At 37.3% G+C, this 20523-nt stretch overlaps 1 long non-coding RNA gene across 1 annotated transcript; it reads left to right on the top strand.

Annotated features, from left to right (window-relative positions):
• The first annotated feature begins 13561 nt into the window (after nt 1–13561).
• Nucleotides 13562–14815, top strand: LOC311292370. Its single transcript, XR_014627712.1, has 5 exons — nt 13562–13834; nt 14237–14288; nt 14484–14548; nt 14649–14710; nt 14794–14815. It is a non-coding gene; the product is annotated as an uncharacterized lncRNA (long non-coding RNA).
• The last annotated feature ends 5708 nt before the right edge of the window (nt 14816–20523 follow it).

Raw genomic sequence — 20523 nt, forward strand, 5'->3', positions numbered from 1 at the left:
TCTCGGGATCATTGTGAAGCTATCAAGCTACGCCCTAGCAACCATTTAGAGCACCATAGCAACACAATATATGATATTTGTGAATCATTTCAGGCAAAAAGGCGTTGGCAATAGATGCCTGTTGACATAGCGCTGTCTGTCAATTATGTAACATATAAGAATAAAGTGACTAGGCTAATTTCTAAACATCCTATTGTGACATAGGCCACTTAAAAACGGAATAAAACTTCTCTTTAATAACATAGTGCAAACTCAAAACTGAAATCAGTGTTGGCTAAATTAAACAGATAACAGGCAGGCCCAAGTAAAACAATGATGAGGCATGCCCATCTCACTTCTCAAGATTATCCCCTGTGAGTATGTAGGTCTAGGTGGTCTGGATCTGGCACAACTTAACCCAGGCCCTTTGGCACAAATCACCCCAGACCCACAAGTTTGAAAAACTAGCATGATCCAGCAGTTAAGAGCCAACATCATGCTAACTGTATAGACTCATTGTGTAGCCTACTAAAGCACTAAAACATGTGTGAAATGTTTTCAAACTTGTCTATAATTGTTCAGACACTACAATCAAAAAACCTTAATCATAGAAATTTTACTTTGAAAGGGAAAAAAATGTTTTTTGCACTAAAATATGCTTAACTCTCATGCCATGTGTCTCTTTTCTTTGGAGGACGAGTAAAAGTGATTGCTTTTCAAAATTATGTGGTCACATGACCAATTTCTTCTATGGTTTTCCAGAAACAAGGGTGGGACAACTTCCCCCCCGGCACAAATCACCCCACTCTCCCCTACAGTATTTATTATAGCTGTGTGTCATAATACAGTAGTGAAATATGGTAGCCTACTGTTGTGTATAGGGGAAAAGGTAGAGGAATTACTATGATCAAAATAAATTTTCGACCCTTCTTTAGCAAGCTAAACATTTTATGACCATATATTTTGTCATATATTTTACATTACATGTTATAAATGTAAATATATTTCACACTTAACATCATATATTTTTGTTATATTTCAGAATATATTTCAAAATGTTAAATATAAGTGAACAACAATGCAAATATATTTCAATGTATTTGGAATATATGCCATATATATTTTTGACACTTTAAAATATATTTCAATAAAAAACATTTTAATGTATGGAAGCACTATTGAAGGCGTCAATCGCATGCTGAAAGTCCTCTTTGGTGTGGGCGATAATGGCATTATCATCTGCATATTGCAGTTCGCACACTGTTGTGATTGTGGTCTTCGTCTTAGCTTTAAGGCGTCGGAGATTGAAGATGTCATCAAATCTGTACCTGAGGCTTATTCCAGTTGGCATATTCTTCCTGACCAAATGCAGCACTGCTGTTAGGAATATTGAGAATAGCGTGGGTGCTATTACACAACCCTGCTTGACTCCAGTTTTCACCTCGAAATTCTTGGTGTGTTCTCCATCAACTAGTACAGATGCTTTCATCCCATCATGTAGTGTACGCACAATGTTGATTCACTTTTCAGGACAACCTATCTTGTTTGAAACCTTCCAAAGGGTTGGACGGTGAACGATGTCAAACGCCTGTAAGGTCAATAAACGCCATATAGAGGTCTTGAATACTTGAATAAACACGAATAAAATTTAAATGATTATTATCGCTGTGTACAAGATCAGGTTCAGTTCCATGCTTATTTTATTTACTCTATAAGCTATTCCACCCGAAAGCTTGTTACTATATAAATATGAACATGTTAGTTTATAAGACAGTGTGTAATATTATGTTTTTAAAAAAGTATTTAATAAGCTACTCAATCAAAATAGTAAACACAAGTACAAGAATACTTAGAATACTTAATTATACCTTTCAACTTTCAATTATTTCAATTATTGCCTATCAACAAGTATAGGCCAAATATACTTAGACTTTTCTGTCAGGATAAGTCAAGTATACTTAAGTGCAATTTGAAGTATATTTCTGAGAACTACATAAAGTATTTTCTGAGAATTACATGAAAAGTAGACTGAAAGTATACTTTCTTATTTTTAGTTTAAAAGAAGTATACTAATAGATCACTTGAATAAACTTCTTTTTTTTGTAAAGAAGTGGCTTCTCTACAGCCACCAACCATTGCTTTTCACAGAAACGCTATGGCTGATAACCATTTATTTTAGAAAAATGTGACTCTCTCCTGTAACTACAGTACAACTGGTGTCACTGGTAACTCTCTCCAGTGGTATCGCCAGAATCTCAGAACAAAACCAGAGATTTTACTCTCGTCACAGAATATTTAAGGAAATCCGAGCCTGGTCTTCATCTGTATTCAAAAGCTACAAAAGAAATCAAACGTGTGGATCTGGAGATCTCCTCTTCTTAAAGGGGTCATATAATGCCATTTTTGTACAAGCTAATATGATTCTTTAGGGTCAAAATTAAAAGTTTGTAATATACTTTAAAGGAGTCATAATGTAGAAATTTCACTTTTCCACGAGAATCAATGTATGTTATGATTGCATAATGATTGTACACTGGCCGGGAAGCCGATATTTAAAAGTGAAGCGTTTGTTTACCTCAGGGTTTGTAAAATAGGCCACGTGCACGCGCACGAAAAAACGAGATTTTGATTTCTTCCCCCTCTTGACGTCAAGACGGGGGAGGATATACCAAATATGGACACCGCAAACCTATGCCGCCGGAAGCCCGCCCCTCTCCCCCTCAGATTCAGTTTAGTCGACTCGAGAAAGATGGAGAAACCGAGTGTAGCCTACACTTGAGATGCTCTGTGGGTGACTGCCACAAACAACATGCAAATGTGTTTTATCTACCAAAAACGGACGAAACTATCAGGGAACAGTGGAGGAAATTCATTTTTAATGACGCTGTCCCAACAACTCTTTCAAGTGGCGTATCGTTAGGTGTGTGTGCTAAACATTTTACACCGGAATCATTTACAAATTTGGGGCAATATCAGGCGAACTTGGCCTCGAAGCTCCGTTTGGGAAAAGGTGCCATCCCAACCATCAGGGACTTGCCAGAAATTGAAAAGGTAAGACTGTGTTTTTATTGCTCTACTGTGGTTAACAAATAGCAGCTAACTGCTAATGCGGCTATTGTATGTAACGTTACCTTCGAGGTAAACACGGGGAATGGACTCTACGAATGCTAGCCACATCTTTCCACTTTGTTTTACACTAGCAGCTACAGTAGTGACGGTACAGGAGTCCATGCTCAGTGGCTAAAACTGTTTAAATGCAAGTATAACATCACGTTGCATGTCTAAAGAAGAAACATATTGAATGTCTAAATAACCACAACGTGAAACAAGGCAAAAACACCACATGATAGTAAAAATCTCAAAACCACTGTAAGCTGATAAAAAAAAACAACTACATCTCCGTTAATGTAATCTACATTAAATAAAAGGTAAATTTATGTGGGAGAAAATAGCAACACACGTTTTTGCTCGAACTGATGTTAATGTATGTCTCAGTCAAAATGATTGTCTTTACCATTCAGAGACATCTTGATGTAGACGTGCATCCAACAACTCTACATCTTCCCTTTCCAGCTCTGGTTCAGAGTCCGGCTCAAACATGTACGGTTGAATCCCATATGTCGCGGCCGGGTCGGGTTCTGACAACTTGCGCCATGTCAGTTTGTAATGATGCTGAAGTTACCTGCGGTGTCAACCCCCCTCCTTCCTGCAACCAATCAACGCGCCCCTCATTTGCATTATTATAATGACCGTCCACGACAGCCAAAACATCGCATCAGATCTCGCGAGACAATAATGCCTTTAGAAATAAGGGTCTGAGGGGCTCTGTGTTGATTTTTTTTCCACTTTTCTTTTTTAGAAGTGCCTGAAAGACTATAATAGAGCATTGGGTACCAAAGTTAAAACAACATTATGACTCCTTTAATTAAAAATTCTCATTAGTATTGTAAGAAAACACTAATTTTACCTGGTCAAAAACAGCTCTGTTTTCAGCACGCCGTTTCAGTGCATGTGTCTTTAAATGATAATGAGCTTTGCTCACCCCGCCCCTCTGTTCTGTGGGTACACCATATTAGACATTCTCTGACCGTATCTAACACAATAACCACGTGTTATTCGTTATAAACGTGGGATTATGAATTATATTGAGAACGTCGTACATAGAAAACATGCCGTAATGTACCCTGAGTGTAAACCTTAGACGCATGCAGCAAGGTTTGCAAATTTCGCAAAGATTAATATAAATACTAATATAAAGGTTAATAAAACATTACACTCACATCTTCTGGAGGTTCAGCAGGAACACGTTGGTACCGACCCGTTTTTTCTCGTTTGTGAAGCTGTCTGGTGTGAAATGATTCGCACAGATGATCGTGGGGAATCCCCGTGAGGGAATCCCCGCGTCAATCCTTTGGGCATATTGCTTCAAAAACAAAACTCAGCCACTGCTTCTTCAACGGCTCGGATTTAGGAACATCCAAATGACTGCTGTGTTCCTTATTACATCTAAGAACAACACCACAATCGCTTAGACGGCATTCTACTCCAGCATATCAACAATGGCGGACTACTATGACGACGGCTGTCACAGCTTGCTCAGGGCGGGTCTTGTGTTGAAACACGGCTGTCAATCACAATAGCGGGAGGGGCGTACGATCTTATGACGTCACAATATCGAACGGCTTGATTTCAGAGATGGTCAAACATATAAGGAGATTAAAACAAAACCACTGGATGGATTTTTATCATGATAGGATGGTTGTGTACAGGCACTGCCAACAGACATTTCAGTGCAATCAACTTGTAAAAGTGCATGTACCATTATATGACCCCTTTAAAGTGTAAGTTGCAGGTTAACCACCACAGCCAATTAATGTGTAAATTAAAGTGCTCTTTATATATATATTTAATTATTTCTGTCTTAAAATGTGTCAAAATAACATTTATTGGGGTTTCTTCAAATGTAGCGTGTTTTTTCAGTTACTGGGTGATGACGTCACAAGAGGAACTCGCAACCCATACTCTGCTAGATTCCTACTGTGCTATGGCTATTTGGAGAACGACTGAGGATGTGGGAAACCATCAAATTCTTTATGGACCACAGCTCTACAATTTTTAACCGGTCAGGCGTGAGAGAGGGGAGCCATGGCACTCAAAGAGTTATTAATGCTTGGTGTGAGGAGAATTAGTGGAGGGCTGGCCAGGTGTCCTGGTGAGTAACGTTAGCTACGTTAGAGCTAGTCTAGCCTGGTGCAAACTTAACCCGGATAATATAACGGAACAAGCAAGTCTTTTCAAAATATTGCCGTCATGTAGAATAGCAAGGAGGGACAACGACTGAAGACATTATATACTTACAGTAGATCAGTCCAAATCAGAGCTGTAGAGATGCACACACTGCACAGGCACCAATCGCTAGTCTCATCGACGCCTCAAACGTCATGTAATACCCTTCCTCAATCCACGCGTTATCAATTTCTCACGATTTAATTAGCGATGTTTATTGTCAGAAAAGAAAAAGCGAGATCGATGTCCCCATCACTGTGTTTGTGTGGGCTATGCCACCCAATTGAATCAGCAGTGGAGAGTATGTGCTGCCGTGAGGTGAACGCGTTTTGGAGTTTAGTGGAACAGCTCGACCTGCAACCGGCTGATCTGACGTGCCTGAACCCGTTTGTTTTGCGAATAGCGTATTATCATTTCAGGCAGGATCACGGTCCCCTTGAAGTCAGCACAAACGAGTATGTTTACAATGTAGTTATTTTATCCATAATTTTTTTTATCAAATAAAACATACAACCAACTTTTCTGAAGTTATGTAAGGCGAATATAGCTGCTAGCGTACGGTAACTCTAAAGTGAGTTCCTCTTATGACGTCACGCCCCATCTAGTGGAAGGGAGCGGGAGCGGTTAAAACCACTGTTAAAAGTGCCAACTTTTCATATTATATCAGCATTTTGGTATAAAAAACAATGGTGGGCGGTTCTTATCTTTATGTTTAATAAACACATTGCATTACTTCGTGAAAAATGTAACCTGCAACTTACACTTTAAGTATCAGACTCTGCTGTGAATTACTGTGCTCTGCAGATCACAGTGCGGGAAACACAACACAAAAAAAACCTGATATTGAATCTGCAGTACATTACACATTCTGCCTATTAATTTAAAAAAGATCAATTTCACTACGAAATTAAATGCAAATCTTTTGTCAAAATCTTTAGATAAAAGATACGCTGTCTTTTTGACATTATGAAGCAACAGTGTGACAGTGATAAACTGATTTTTAGATGCACTCTTTTCCCCAGGAGGTGAGGAAGGAGGAGCTAAACATATTTTACTGAACTTGACAGAGACCGTCATAAGATCATTCAAGCTGAGACTGTAAGCACACACACAATGATCCTCCATTCAGTTATTCTGTTCTCTGCTTTAGTATGTAAGTACCATCACTTCAATGATGTCCTTAAATTATCACAATAAAGTATGTCAAGTAATTTTTTATAATTATATATTGTCCTATTTGTGGCCTTAATATATTAATGTGCACTATAAGTGAATTAACTTCTGAAATGCACACATTTTACCAGCATAGTGATAATATTTGAACCCTCTGAGACTATTTCACTTTTCTTTGCAGGTGCCAGTAATGGAGATACTATTACACGAGACAAAACACAGGAGTTTGCAGCCGAGGGTTCAAGTGTTAAATTATCCTGCAGTTATTCTTCTGCATGGTCTTTACTTTGGTACCGTCAGTATCCCGGATCAGCTCCTGAATACCTTGTGCTCATTTCAGACAGTGTAAAAGATGTGAAGCCATCTGATGTAGATCAAAGATTTACAACTAAGATCAGAAAAGACAATCAAAACCGTGTGGATCTGGAGATCTCTTCTGCTGAAGTATCAGACTCTGCTCTGTATTACTGTGCTCTGACGCCCACAGTCACAGGAAACACAAGAACACTGTACAAAAACCTACTAGTGTTCCACAGTTCAGGAGAAATGGCACCCTTAAATCTTGAATTATATACAGACCCCTCTGGAATAGAAGCATCTTCTTGCCCATTCAAAGCAGCCACATTAACTACAAATGCATGAATATTAGAAAAGTGTTTAGTTTAGTTTAGTTTAAAACATTATGGCAGAAATCACCCATTAGCATCTACACAGTCAAGGCACACCTTCTTCAGATAATTTACAATAATCTTCTGCAAAGAAAAAAGAAAAACAGGTGCATGATGCCCAGTGGTATATACAGTGAGTAAATGGCTTTACAATATACACACCGAGAGATGAGTAGAGGGGATCAAGCATGTGTTCAAAAAATATTTTAGGCTAATCCTACTTTTGTGAAAAATTGTTCTTGGTTTCCAAAAAAAACACATTTTAAGTAATTTTAAACTTTATCCACAAGAGGTCAGAATTGCTCCCTCTGTGTATGAGTAGATCATGTGACATGATGACTCAGTGAGACAGGAACAGAGACACAGAGTTTTTTAAAAGCACTGTTGAGTGAATTTCAGTTCTTTTACCTCCGAGAACAACTATGCTTAAATGGGCTTTGATTTCCCTGTGTTTCATAGCACATTATGATGGTAAGCAAAACATTTGATGAAAGAGTTTACTTTCATTTAGGTTATTAAATGTTTAAGTTTACTTTGCAAATAATTCATGTCAATGACTTTAACTTCTTTCTTTTTCCAGTGTCCTCGGGACAGGACAGGGTTGAACAGTCGTATAGAGAAATGCCTGCAAGTGAAGGAGATCAAGTTATTTTAAGGTGTAATTATACTACCACTAGTAATAATCCATACCTCTTCTGGTATAAACAGCTACCAAACAGATCACCAACATTCATTCTAAATAAATATACATTTAGTGAAGGAACTACTGAGCCTGAATATAAGAAGAGATTTTCTGCTACATTGGACTCCACATCAAGATCTGTTCCTCTGACAATCCAGGATGTGTGTGTGTCTGACTCTGCTGTGTATTACTGTGCTCTGAAGCCCACTGTGACTCAAACACACTCAACACTCATACAAAAACAGAGGAAGTGCTCAATTATATGACAAAGTGCAAATCCACATGCTGTTGACTTCTGTCCCACAGCAATAATATACTGACTGTGTAATTAAAAATATATATATTTAAGAATTTAAAATGATTTCATAATTTCATCCGCTCTATACATTTTAGTTTTATGTAAGGTCTATATGCTAAAATCTATCTTAATTTTTTTGTGTAAACCTGCATAAAAATGCTTATTTATTGACCTGCGTGAGCAGATATGACATTCATTATACTAAATGTAATATTTGTTTTTAAATTGTGTGTATATGAGATTTTGCTTGTTTTGTTTTTCATCAAACTGAGGATGAAAGGGGAGGAGTTTAACATCTCAGATGATCTTGTTACATTTGCTAGATTGTCACAAAGCTCAGTCCTGCTGTAGTGAACACACACACACACACACAATGATACTTCATTCAGTCATTCTGCTCTCTGCCTTGGCATGTAAGTGCATTTGTGCATTTGCATTTCTAATTTTAGAAAATACGTATATATTTTGTCAATAATTTTTCATCTTAAATGCTAAATAATTTTTTTTTATTGAAAATGTACAAATATTTACTACATCCTAAATTTATTTTTCCACAATGACAAAGACAGTAACATTAAAATTTTATATAATTGTTAACTAGTATTAATTGATTCAAATCCTTGTAATCAATCAATTTCAAAACTAAAACTATTTGAAAATTAAAATGTTATTTTGTTCTTTTCCAGGTGTGAGTTTTGGAGATGAAATCACACCAGACCGCAGTGAAGAGTTTGCTGCAGTGGCTTCAACTGTTACATTATCCTGCAGTTATTCCTCTGCATTTTCACTTCTATGGTACCGTCAGTATCCCGGATCAGCTCCTCAATTCCTTGTGCTTATATTAGAGGGTGTGAAAGAGAAGCCATCTGAGGTAGATCCCAGGCTCTCTACTAAGACAAGAAAAGAAAAAGAAATCAAACGTGTGGATCTGGAGATCTCCTCTGCTACAGTATCAGACTCTGCTGTGTATTACTGTGCTCTGAGGCCCACAGTCACAGAAAACACTAGAACACTGTACAAAAACCTGACAAAGCTGAAGGTGTACAACTAATTTCTTTTCATAAATCTATCTAAATTAACAGTATATTATGTTTACATACTATATAACTATCATCAGTGGTATGATAGATTTAGATTTTTTTTTAAATAACTTAATGCTTTTATTGCAGTTCGTTACACACTGCACTCTTAGAATGTTCTCCAAACCACTGACTAGTTGTTGTTTTAAATACAATTTAACTTGTTTTTTTTGTGTCTAAGCAGTGGTGACTGTACAGGACCATAAAATGAATACCTGATATATAGATCTACAGTACTATAACAACCAAACCTTGATGAATGAATCAGATCACATTCTGTTTGTGTTCTGAGCATTTATGTTGTACTAGTTAGTAAGTAACCACAAGAGGGAGCTATGCACTATAGCATATGAATAGTGATGACACTGTGGACTATGAAACAGATCTGATCTGCTCTTTCATTTAGATCTCTGGAAGAGGGAGGGTTTAAAGCTTTGACATCTGATGTGATCTTGTTAAGCGTCTGTTAGAGAGTCTGTTCGACAGAGCATAAGGAACAAAAACAATGATACTCCATTCTGTCATTCTGCTTTCTGCATTTGCATGTAAGTATTGAAGTATTTTGAGGATTACATCTAAAAGTATTACATCTCTGAGCAGAATTGCTCATTTCTGATCAAAATTAAGTACAAATTGTATTTCTTTACATTGTACAGTATATTGTATTTAATACTGGTACGTCTCAAATGACTGATTCAATTTAAACACCAGTTTATTAAAGATTTGATCTTCTTTTGCAGATGCAATATATGGAAATGAAATTAAACCAAACAAAACAGAGGAGTTTGCTGTTGAGGGTTCAAGTGTTATATTATCCTGCAGTTATTCATCTGCATTTACTCTTCACTGGTACCGTCAGTATCCCGGATCAGCTCCTGAATTCCTTGTGCCCATCTCAGAAGGTGTAAAAGAAGCTCAGAAGTCTGATGTAGATTCCAGATTCACTACTGAGATCAGAAAAGAAAAACAAAATTATGTGGATCTGAAGATCTCCTCTGCTGCTCTGAAAGACTCTGCTGTGTATTACTGTGCTCTGGTGCCCACAGTCACAGGAAACACTAGAACACTGTACAAAAACCTGCTTCTGCTCAGGGTGAGGAATCAATGGTCTTTGACAGTTTGGAGAAGTGGGACCCTTGAATCTTGAATTATTCCCAGATCCCCTCCAGTATACCAATTTTTAGCATTTTTGAAATGCAAATGCATTATTATTGTAAGTGAGAAAACTTTTGTCTAAAACATGGCAGAAATATTCACATGTACAAAAGTGGTCAATATACAATCAAGTCCCACCAAATAATCACCAACCCTCATGAAACCTCTTCTTTCCCAACACCACCACCACAAAAAAAAAAAAAAAAAACTTGATTTTTAAGTCAATTTTAAGTTACATTGCAACAGCTGAATGTAAATTTTTTTTTTTTGACCAGACAAAATATCTGATTCTGACATTCCTGCTAATTTCCTGGTCTTGAATGTTCTTTTTTTTTTCATAAATTTTGCAATAGATACACTGTTAAATGATCGATCTTGAGATGAGTCCCTGTAGTCGTCCAATTTGACTCATTTTGATTGATGTAAAATTATAAACGTGACAGGTGATTTTTATAAATCATAGTTTGATCCCTATCTTCTCAGTTGTTTAAAAGATAAGGATTTGTTACATTTACTTGCCCCTTAGCAGATTTAGACTCAAACACACTTTTGGAAAACTAACATGTATGCCACTAGTTCCCCTTAAAAAAAACTTGTTCAGGGTTTTACATTCAGGGTACCAATCCTATATAGGTAGCTACCTACTTGTTCAGGTTTTACAAAACAAATATCATGTTTAATCATTTCAAACTTTATCCACAAGGGGTCAACATTGTCTCTTCGTGCATGATTATATCATGTGATGAAAACATTTAAAGTAGAGCTGTGAGAAGCACAGAGAGAGCACAGTTCTTTCTGCTCTTTTACAGCACAGAACAACTATGTTTAAATGGGCTTTGATTTCCCTGTGTCTCACAGCACATTATGATGGTAAGCTCTTTTTTTGGTGCATTTTAACAGAACAAAGTTTACTTACATTTAGGTTACCAAATGATTTAAGTTTACTGATACTTCATGTTAATGATTTATTGTTAGTGTATTTCACTTTTTTGCCTCATTCTCATGAGGGTCCATTCACCGTCCTGGCCCAGACCCAGACCTTGCCAATACAATAGCATATATGCACTTAATGGAAAGCGAATGTTAACATACAGAGAGAAAATACATCAGGCTGTGAGTTTAATTGTATGTCCAATTCCAGACTCACATTTACCCTTTTCTATCTATTCTTCTAGTGTCTTCGGGACAGGACAAAGTTGAACAGTCTTCAAGAGAAATGTCTGCAAATGAAGGAGATCAAGTTATTTTAAGGTGTAATTACACTACAACTGATCCAAATGCTTATCTCTTCTGGTACAAACAGATCACCAACATTCATTCTAAATAAATATACATTTGGTGAAGGAACTACTGAGCCTGAATTTAAGGAGAGATCTTCAGCTACATTGGACTCCACATCAAGATCAGTTCCTCTGACAATCCAGGATGTGTGTGTGTCTGACTCTGCTGTGTATTACTGTGCACTGCAGCCCACTGTGACAACATGAGATTTAGTGCTAGAACAAAAAACCTTCCTGGGCGGGGTTTCCCGAAACCTTCTTAACGCTACGTCGTTCTTAAGTTACACCTTAAGCTGTACCTTATCGTTAATACGTGTTTCCCGAAACGTTCTTAGTTAAGTATATCTTCTGTAAGTCATACGTTCGGAAGGTTGGTCTGGACCACTCTTAGCTTTATCTTATCACTGTTGCAGGTCTATACGAATATAATTCTGAAGTTTTAATACACCCAGACAGTGTTCATCTATTCTAGGCTAATTCAAGTGTTTTCATGCAAAGAATAAACTTGTCATTACAAGTTTATTCTTGATTGTTGTTAGAATTTTAATTATATTATTATATATATTATATTATTAATTTAATAAAAGAACGCTTTTAAAGGCCAGTGAAAGCATAGGCCACTGTCAGTTAAGTCCTATTCGGACGCTCAATTTTTCTCATGGGCTTGTCCGGTATTTTAAAAATGTACAGGGGTAAGTCAGTGATTTTAGTGCCGTCCGAATCCATAATATCAGTGTTTTTTCTCACCCAACCCGCGTAAAAATCCCTGGCCAAAGTAGTAGGCCTACCTACTGTTTTTTTGACAAACAGGTCGTATGGTAATTTCCGTCTGAATCCACATCTCTGGGTTTACAAGAAGAGATTCAAAATTCACTGTTTAAATCCTTTTTGATCACTGCCGAGCACCGTACGTAAGATGTAGGCTACACCTTTATTACTGAAATGCTGGAAAGTATTTACAAGAACAATATTTTATCGCAGCGCCTCAGCGAACAAAAATGGGAAAGAGAAGAAAGCACGTAAAAATTTGAAATGGTTATCATGGCAGCAATATATGCTATGATACAATTTTAAAATGTGTAGGCTAGGCTATTATAGTTTGGATTATTTTTTTAATCCAAATAAATGCAAGTCCTAATAAATGCAATTTCAACTATTCTAAAGTGCTTCTTTTATAAAGAACACCGCAGCCCCTGCACGATCCGTTCTACGCATGCGTATTAGACGCAGTAGAAAACGCACATGCGCAAATGGTAATTCTGTTTTGCAACGATTTTCAACACTGCACGATCTGTTCCACGTTTATTATGTCGGTGCCTGTAACAGTTTTATACACTGCTGTCACGTTATTTTATCTGTTTCTGGATGAAGGCAGACTGCTGACAGTGAGTCGTGTTGACAGAGTTCAGGGAAAACTTCCTAATAGTGAGTGTATCTGGGTGACTGTGCACCCCACACTCTGCATGTGTTTGTGTGCGTGTGCGTGAGAGAGAGAGACATTTTTTACTCTTAAATAAAGATAAAGATAGGCCTACTCAAAAAGTGTACTTCACTGTCCACCGCTGGTCTCATGTCACTTCTGTGTGCACACATGCTTATTTCAAGTCATTTCCATTGTCAGTTTGAAATACTCTATAACGTTTCCCCAGACTTGTTTGTAGTTCTTTCTTCATGTAAGTGCACACTGTTAGACTTTTCTGTAATTTCTACAGTTATTTACTTTAAATCCCCCAGTATTATACTGCTATTTCTCTTTACAGTAAATAACTGTGATTCCAATTGCATCATGGGAATTTTCTGTGACGTCTAACACCACATACAGAGACTTACTGTATTTTTTAAATTTGCTGTATACTACTGTATTTGACATAACTGCCTCTCTGGCTGGCACCATTCCACCATGCTTTTTATTTCCTAATGTTTGCCTTACACCGCGTGTCTACAACGCTATAGCCAGAGGCTGTCTATATTGGACACATTGAAGCGACCGGACCTTTAAATGCAAACCTGTTTATCCCTTGTAAGAACTAGCGCGAGCGCTTGGACTCGTATCGGACTACGTCTGAAATATAACGGCCGCGGCGCATCACTACACTGTCTGGGATTTGTCGTGTCGCGTCAGACAGACATCCAGTGTAGGTAATGGGGTCTGTCTTTTGTTGGATCGCGACGTTCGTGTCTGGCCCGGGGAAGAGACGGAATTCACTTCACCGAGAGAGAGATCAGCAAGCAAGGTAAAAAACAAAAACAAAAACAAAAAAACATTCTGTGTATGTTGACCATAGACTGGGTGTTGACAGGATTGTGCCCAGTTTAACGTGTGTTATAACGTTAACGTTAGCCTAACGTTACTCGTCGTCAACATGGCGGTAAAGAACTTTACCATGGTAATCTGAGCTAACGTTTCATTTTACACACTTTGTTAGATTATTGAATTGTCCAGTTAAAATATGCCAACGAGCAACGCGTTTACATTAACAATAAATGTGAATAAACTAATGTGAAATTCTGTTTATAGCCTATGTTGGCCTACTGATGAGAACCTTTAGTTTTAGCATTAGTTTGCAAACTATTCCATATTATAGTTTTTTTTTTTTTATGGAATTTAATATTTACTTCCATTTTTGTGTTTAAAGGCAACTGCAACAAAGCGCCAATTCGCGCCAGTGACTTAGCAAGATTCCAGAGGTAAGTTAGGCCAGCCCATTTGTGATATATTTTGAGATAAGTTTGCTGAAATGATTAGCATACGCTATGTGAAAATTGCTTTTGAGCCACTGGTGCAGACTAGGTAGCTTACAATATCTTATAAAATCTCTATAAAATTGGCTAACTTTATATCAAATAAGTGACCTTTGCATTATGTCTAACTTTATTACACAGCAAATGAACCAATCAGAAGATGGACCATTGTCTTTGTTCAGTCTCACCAGATTAAATGTATCCAGGTAAGCACTGCAGTAAAACTCTCACTAATTCATTCAGACCAAATCTAGCATTCTAAACAACTTAAGTTTATATTTTTGCATTATTTTTATATTTTATTAGCCAGAAGACTCTCTACCATTGCAGTCCCACCTGACTAGGAAGGTCCTAATATCAGCGCACAGGTGGGTTAACTACTGTAGGAAGGAGAACGATCATCACACAGTGATTTCTTGCATGTATCTTACTGTGTATTTGTCTCAAACAGGTACTCCTTCACTGCAGACAAGCTGAAATTGAGCGTCAGCGTCAGTTCTGGCAGGCCAGGTAGTCAAGATGCTGCTAATGCTATAGCTTCAACACTGTCCCGCCAGCTGATCTGCTCCAGCTGATCTGCTTCAGCTGAGCTGCATTAGCTGGGTAACTCCCCTTGCTGCTCAATGGCCAAGCTCAAACAAGGCGCCCTATTTAAAGCACATTCAGTTTGCTCATACATGCTTGCTGCTCGCTACTGCTGCCCGCCACCTCCCCAGCTCCTCCTTATGCATAACGTGGCATTTTGCTTTATGTCATGTTGCCTGCTCTGTTCACAGGGGGATATTTTAGCTCTCACAGTCCTAAACTGTGTGAACGTTCCCTAATGCTGCTGCTGCTGTCCTCTGACTCTCTGCTATTTCATGGTGCTCATGAAAGGTCAGAGGACTCCCTGAACAGAGCCATACCGCCAAATTCAATTCAGGAACATCAACCTGTTTGCAATCTATTCAATAAAAATTCTTAATTATTTTTATTGTCTGTGTGTTCCACAGAAATGGGCTAAAATCATCTATTTCAGTCGTTCTTTCTATGGATCTCAGCATTTTTGGACAGAATTTAGGATTTGTAAGTATTAAAATTTAATCTGGCATAATTTAATTTAGTTCTTTTGTAGGCTTTTTATTGACAAAAGCTGTTTACAAATATATATTCTTAAGTTTTTGTGAAAATAATAATAAAAATGAACAAAAAAGGAGGTTAAAAATAATGTGACACTAATATTCTCTCTCTCTCTCTCTCTCTCTCTCTCTCTCTCTCTCTCTCTCTCTCTCTCTCTCTCTCTCTCTCTCTCTCTCTCTCTCTCTCTCTCTCTCTCTCTCTCTCTCTCTCTCTCTCTCTCTCTCTCTCTCTCTCTCTCTCTCTCTCTCTCTCTCTCTCTCTCTCTCTCTCTCTCTCTCTCTCTCTCTCTCTCTCTCATAGTTTTGGAACCGGGATCTCCTCTGAAGGACTGAGTACATTTGTGTTTGTGGGCACGCATGCAGACCAGGGAACACTCTGATGTTGACAATCAAGTTCTGAACAGGAACCAATCTTTGGAGAAGTTCGTTTATTCACAAAGGTGGACAAAAACATTGTGTTGGCTTTTTAAAGATTATTTTGATGATGACTTTTACTCCTATGCTGTAGAAAAGATGGAGTAGACAGTCAGACATTGATAATAATAAGAAATGTTTCTTGAGCATCAAAGAGACTTCTTTCAAAAACATTACGATACTTAAATACTTCTTTTGGCCACCAGTGTACATGAATCCAACACATTTTTGGAAATAAGTGAAATTATTTTTAAGGTGGGGTTATGTGTATGTTGTATTGTGAAAAGAACTGTGTTTTGTCCTGTTTTGGACATTTCCTTTTTGAATGCTTAAAAATGTATTTATATTCTGCAGTTTTATGAATGTAATATTTCATTATAATACTTGTATAAGCTAAACAACCAATGACTCTACATTCATTTAGTCAAATGCTAATGTTTTGTTTATGGTTTTATGTATGTTTTCAAAAATGTTTGCAGTGAAGGACAGCACATAATGTGTTAATTTAACACGTTTACACATCTTTGTGCTAACCTCTCTGATATATTTACTTTGTTAAAATCATTAACACAATGAATGAGTTAAAATTAACAAAAAAAATGTTGTCTCTAAACTCACCCATTAATGTGTAAAAATTTCACACATCATTTCCAGCATTGGCATGTTTATTTTGTGATATATATGAAATGTTTTAAATAAAAAAATTGTATTTTGTGATAACTTTGTCTGATTGGTTTGTATGAAAGTAGTACTTATGTAGGATAAAAATAAAATTAATCATATATCAAAATGATCAAATCTAATTTATATTTAGTACAAATAAAAATAATTACAGTAGTGTACTGATTAGCTTAGTTTTTACAGTAATGCACTGTACTGACTAGCTTCGTTTTTACAGTAATGCACTGTATTACACAAAACTGAAATACGGTTTGGTACTGTAACTCATAATTACAGTAACTTACTGGCAACAGTGTTGCCAGTAAGTTACTGTAAAAAACCCTTGAAAAGTCTAACAGTGCAGATAGTCTAGGCAGAAATGCATGTTCCTTAATAAGGAATGACCAGAAATGAGGTAATATTTTGCTAGTGTTGGCTAGCTACTTCATCATATCTTCTTGCAAAAAATGTGATTTCAAGTTAAAATACAGTTTATAATCCCTTTCATTAACTGAAATTACATTTAGTATCTAGACAATTGAAGAAATATGAACTCTTACCAGATGAAAACGAATCAAACAGAAGAGCTAACATCACTTCTGGACATCTGTCTTCCCATGTTTTCTGCCATTTTGTTTGTATCAAAACTGCCTAAGTCAAAGAGATGACTAAGGCAGATAGTGTTTTTGGATTCTAATAAGTGTTGTGATTGGCTAAGAACATAGGCAGAAAGGCAGGATGATGCAGCAGTGGTTTGACAGTAAAGTTAGGCAGATATCACAATTTGGCCAAAAAATGACTTAGGCAATTATGCTATGAGGCTAACGTTATTGTCTTCTGTAAACAACATTGAATGGATTATTTTCCTCATTTAGCTTATATAGATATACAGTGCTATGCATAAGTTTAGACACCCATGCTAAAGCTGACTAAAAAGAGGAATAAAAAATCATCTTTTGGAAATTGAACTTAATGCCTTGTATGCCATGTATCGTAAATAAATAAATGTTCTTCCTTAAAATACAGGGTGTATAAGTCTGGACACCCCTATGTTAAATTCCCATAGAGGCAGGCAGATTTTTATTTTTAAAGGCCAGTTACTTCATGGATCCAGGATACTATGCATCCTGATAAAGTTCCCTTGGCCTTTGGAATTAAAATAGCCCCACATCATCACATAGCCTTCACCATACCTAGAGATTGGCATGGTTTTATTTCAGTTTGCCTAATAGCTGGTTTGATTTGCATTGAGAGATGATCTTATGGAAAGTACTCCATGCCAATCTCTAGGTATGGTGAAGGCTATGTGATGATGTGGGGCTATTTTAATGCCAAAGGCCAAGGGAACTTTATCAGGATGCATAGTATCCTGGGTCCATGAAGTAACTGGCCTTTAAAAATAAAAATCTGCCTGCCTCTATGGGAATTTAACATAGGGGTGTCCAGACTTATACACCCTGTATTTTAAGGAAGAACATTTATTTATTTACGATACATTATTCATTCACAAAGAAAATTGGTGTCCTTAAAGGTTGGATTTTTCCAAAATTTTTTCATTAAGGCATTAAGTTCAATTTCCAAAAGATGATTTTTTATTCCTATTTTTAGTCAACTTTAGCATGGGTGTCTAAACTTATGCATAGCACTGTATATTAGCTATATAGACCCATACTAATACAAAATTACTCAACTTAAAAGTTAACTAATTATTAATTTAGCTTTTAATAAAAATAAAAAAACCTAACACAAACCATCTTTAACAATACTACTGACCTCAGACCAAAACACGGCAAGTTAAGTAAGTTATACCCTAATACCATGGATCGCAAAGGAGAGTATGGAGGAAACTGATCTTGTATGTTCATGTAACAACTCACAACTCCTTTATTATTTTGGATTGGTAACACATCGTAATGCATAGCGTAAGCTACATTTAAAAGCACCAAAATAGACCCGCTGTGAAATGTTAAACACAATACAACTAACGTTACACAAATATGCCGCAAGTTGTCCCGCCTGGCCGTCAAGTGTTTCATCGCATGCGTGGTACCGATAGTGTAGGAAACCCGTGACGTTTTCTACTACGTAATTACGCGCATGCGTGAAACGGATCGTGTACCGACACCATCGATATCAACCAATTCAGCACCATCGCCACGGACAGCACCGGGTAATGTCGCACGTAAGAAGGTATTTATGTATTTATTTATTTATTTATTTATTTAAGCAGCTTCTTAAGGTATAGTTCGGGGAACACGCCTAGCAATGGTATACCTGCAGTTAAGTTATACCTTAAGAGTCTTCGTAGCGTGCTAAGAGACAACGTTATCGGGAAACTCAGCCCTGAGCTTTTAACGTAGGCATGAGAAAATTACAAGTGCTTAAAAAAAAAGTTAAGTTACAATCTTGAAGGTATCAAGTGCATCAACAAATGAAAGAGCACCAGGGTAATCTGGAAACTGTTTTACAATGGCCCATAAGACACTTAACTAAAATTATTGTGAAATATTACAAATTTATGTAATAAAGTTTATCAAATTTACGTAGGCCTATACAGTACACAGATTTACTGTACATACAATTAGGTATGTATAATTTTTTTAAAATATCATTCTAAATGAATTTTGGTTCCTTTGAAGCTTAAAGTCATCATGAAACAAAATTGGCATTTCTTATTTTTTATGGAATATTGAAACATTTACTGTATTATAAATGATTTATCCCAACCCATTCTCACTCCCAAGGCGTCAAAAACTGAAGCATGGTCAAGCGCCACCGGCGTCAAAATGCCGACGCCAAAGGCGCCCCTCCTGTCCCAAATGGCACACTCCGGACTTGTGGACTTCCTCAGAGTCCACTCTTTGGTGACGTAATGTATAGTGCAGACCTATAGGGCCCTTGGCGCGAGTCCATGAGGGCGCATTGAGAGGTATTTTTGGGACAGACTCGATCGTCACGCTGGAAATAACAGTCTGGTTGTTGTTGGACAGGAGAAATCACATTTTTGCGCTTAGTTTCAGTCTTATCTCCATGTCAGACTACACAGCCTGCTTTTACAGTTCTATATTTTGATATTGTGCATGCCACCTGGGCATTAGACAATAGATACATCATGCTTATTTAAATTATGTATACAGCTGTACATAATACATAGTTCATTTTGAACTAAGATTACAATTTTAACACATAATGAAAATGTGCATGAGTTTCTGATGAATTTACAGGTATCAATATTCATACTATGTTTACATATGACTCAGTAAAGCCCTGCCATTTGGTTCTATTTACTTAATGAATCATAATGTGATCGTATTATCCAACGCACTATTATTATGTTTGAGACATCAACCACTGGTTGATGACCATAATGTTAGTATAAATTGTAGGTAATAACTGGTAAAATGTACATCTATAGGTCATAAAAAACGTAATATTTTCTCCTCAGCCATGTCAAAAATTATCAGTGAGCGAAATCTCCTCCCATCCGTTGTCTGATTGGACTTTTGCAAGGATTCCTGGGTAGTTAAAGTGTGTGGAGCCTGCATCTATGCGGGCTTCGCGGAAGACCGCTTCAAGGGTACAAAGGGGGCGCTGCAGAGCACGCTGCAGAGCACACTTCAGAGCGTTAAAATGCTGAATGGGACGGCCTACGGACTCGTAGACTCGGCGAGCACGCGCAATTTAAGTCCACGAGACCGAAAGTGCGCATGAAGTGCGCCATGGAAACCTGTGGCATCAAAAAGAGACGCGAATTTTAGGAAATCACGCTTAAGATGTTAGGGAGGTGCAGGGACAACAGGAACCCAAGAGCAGATCAATTGATAATAGGATTTATTGTCCAAAAGGTTGAAGGAAAACGATACAAAACACAAAATAATTGTTAGCCGAGCCACCAAGTAAGAGGGCGAAGAGGTGAAATCCAATGGACAGGCTGGGGTCAAAACCAGTAACGGACCAACAGTTTCAAGGAAGAAGCCAAAGGCAATAGT

Source organism: Rutilus rutilus (assembly GCF_951802725.1).
Source record: "Rutilus rutilus genome assembly, chromosome: 6".
NCBI lineage: Eukaryota > Metazoa > Chordata > Actinopteri > Cypriniformes > Leuciscidae > Rutilus > Rutilus rutilus.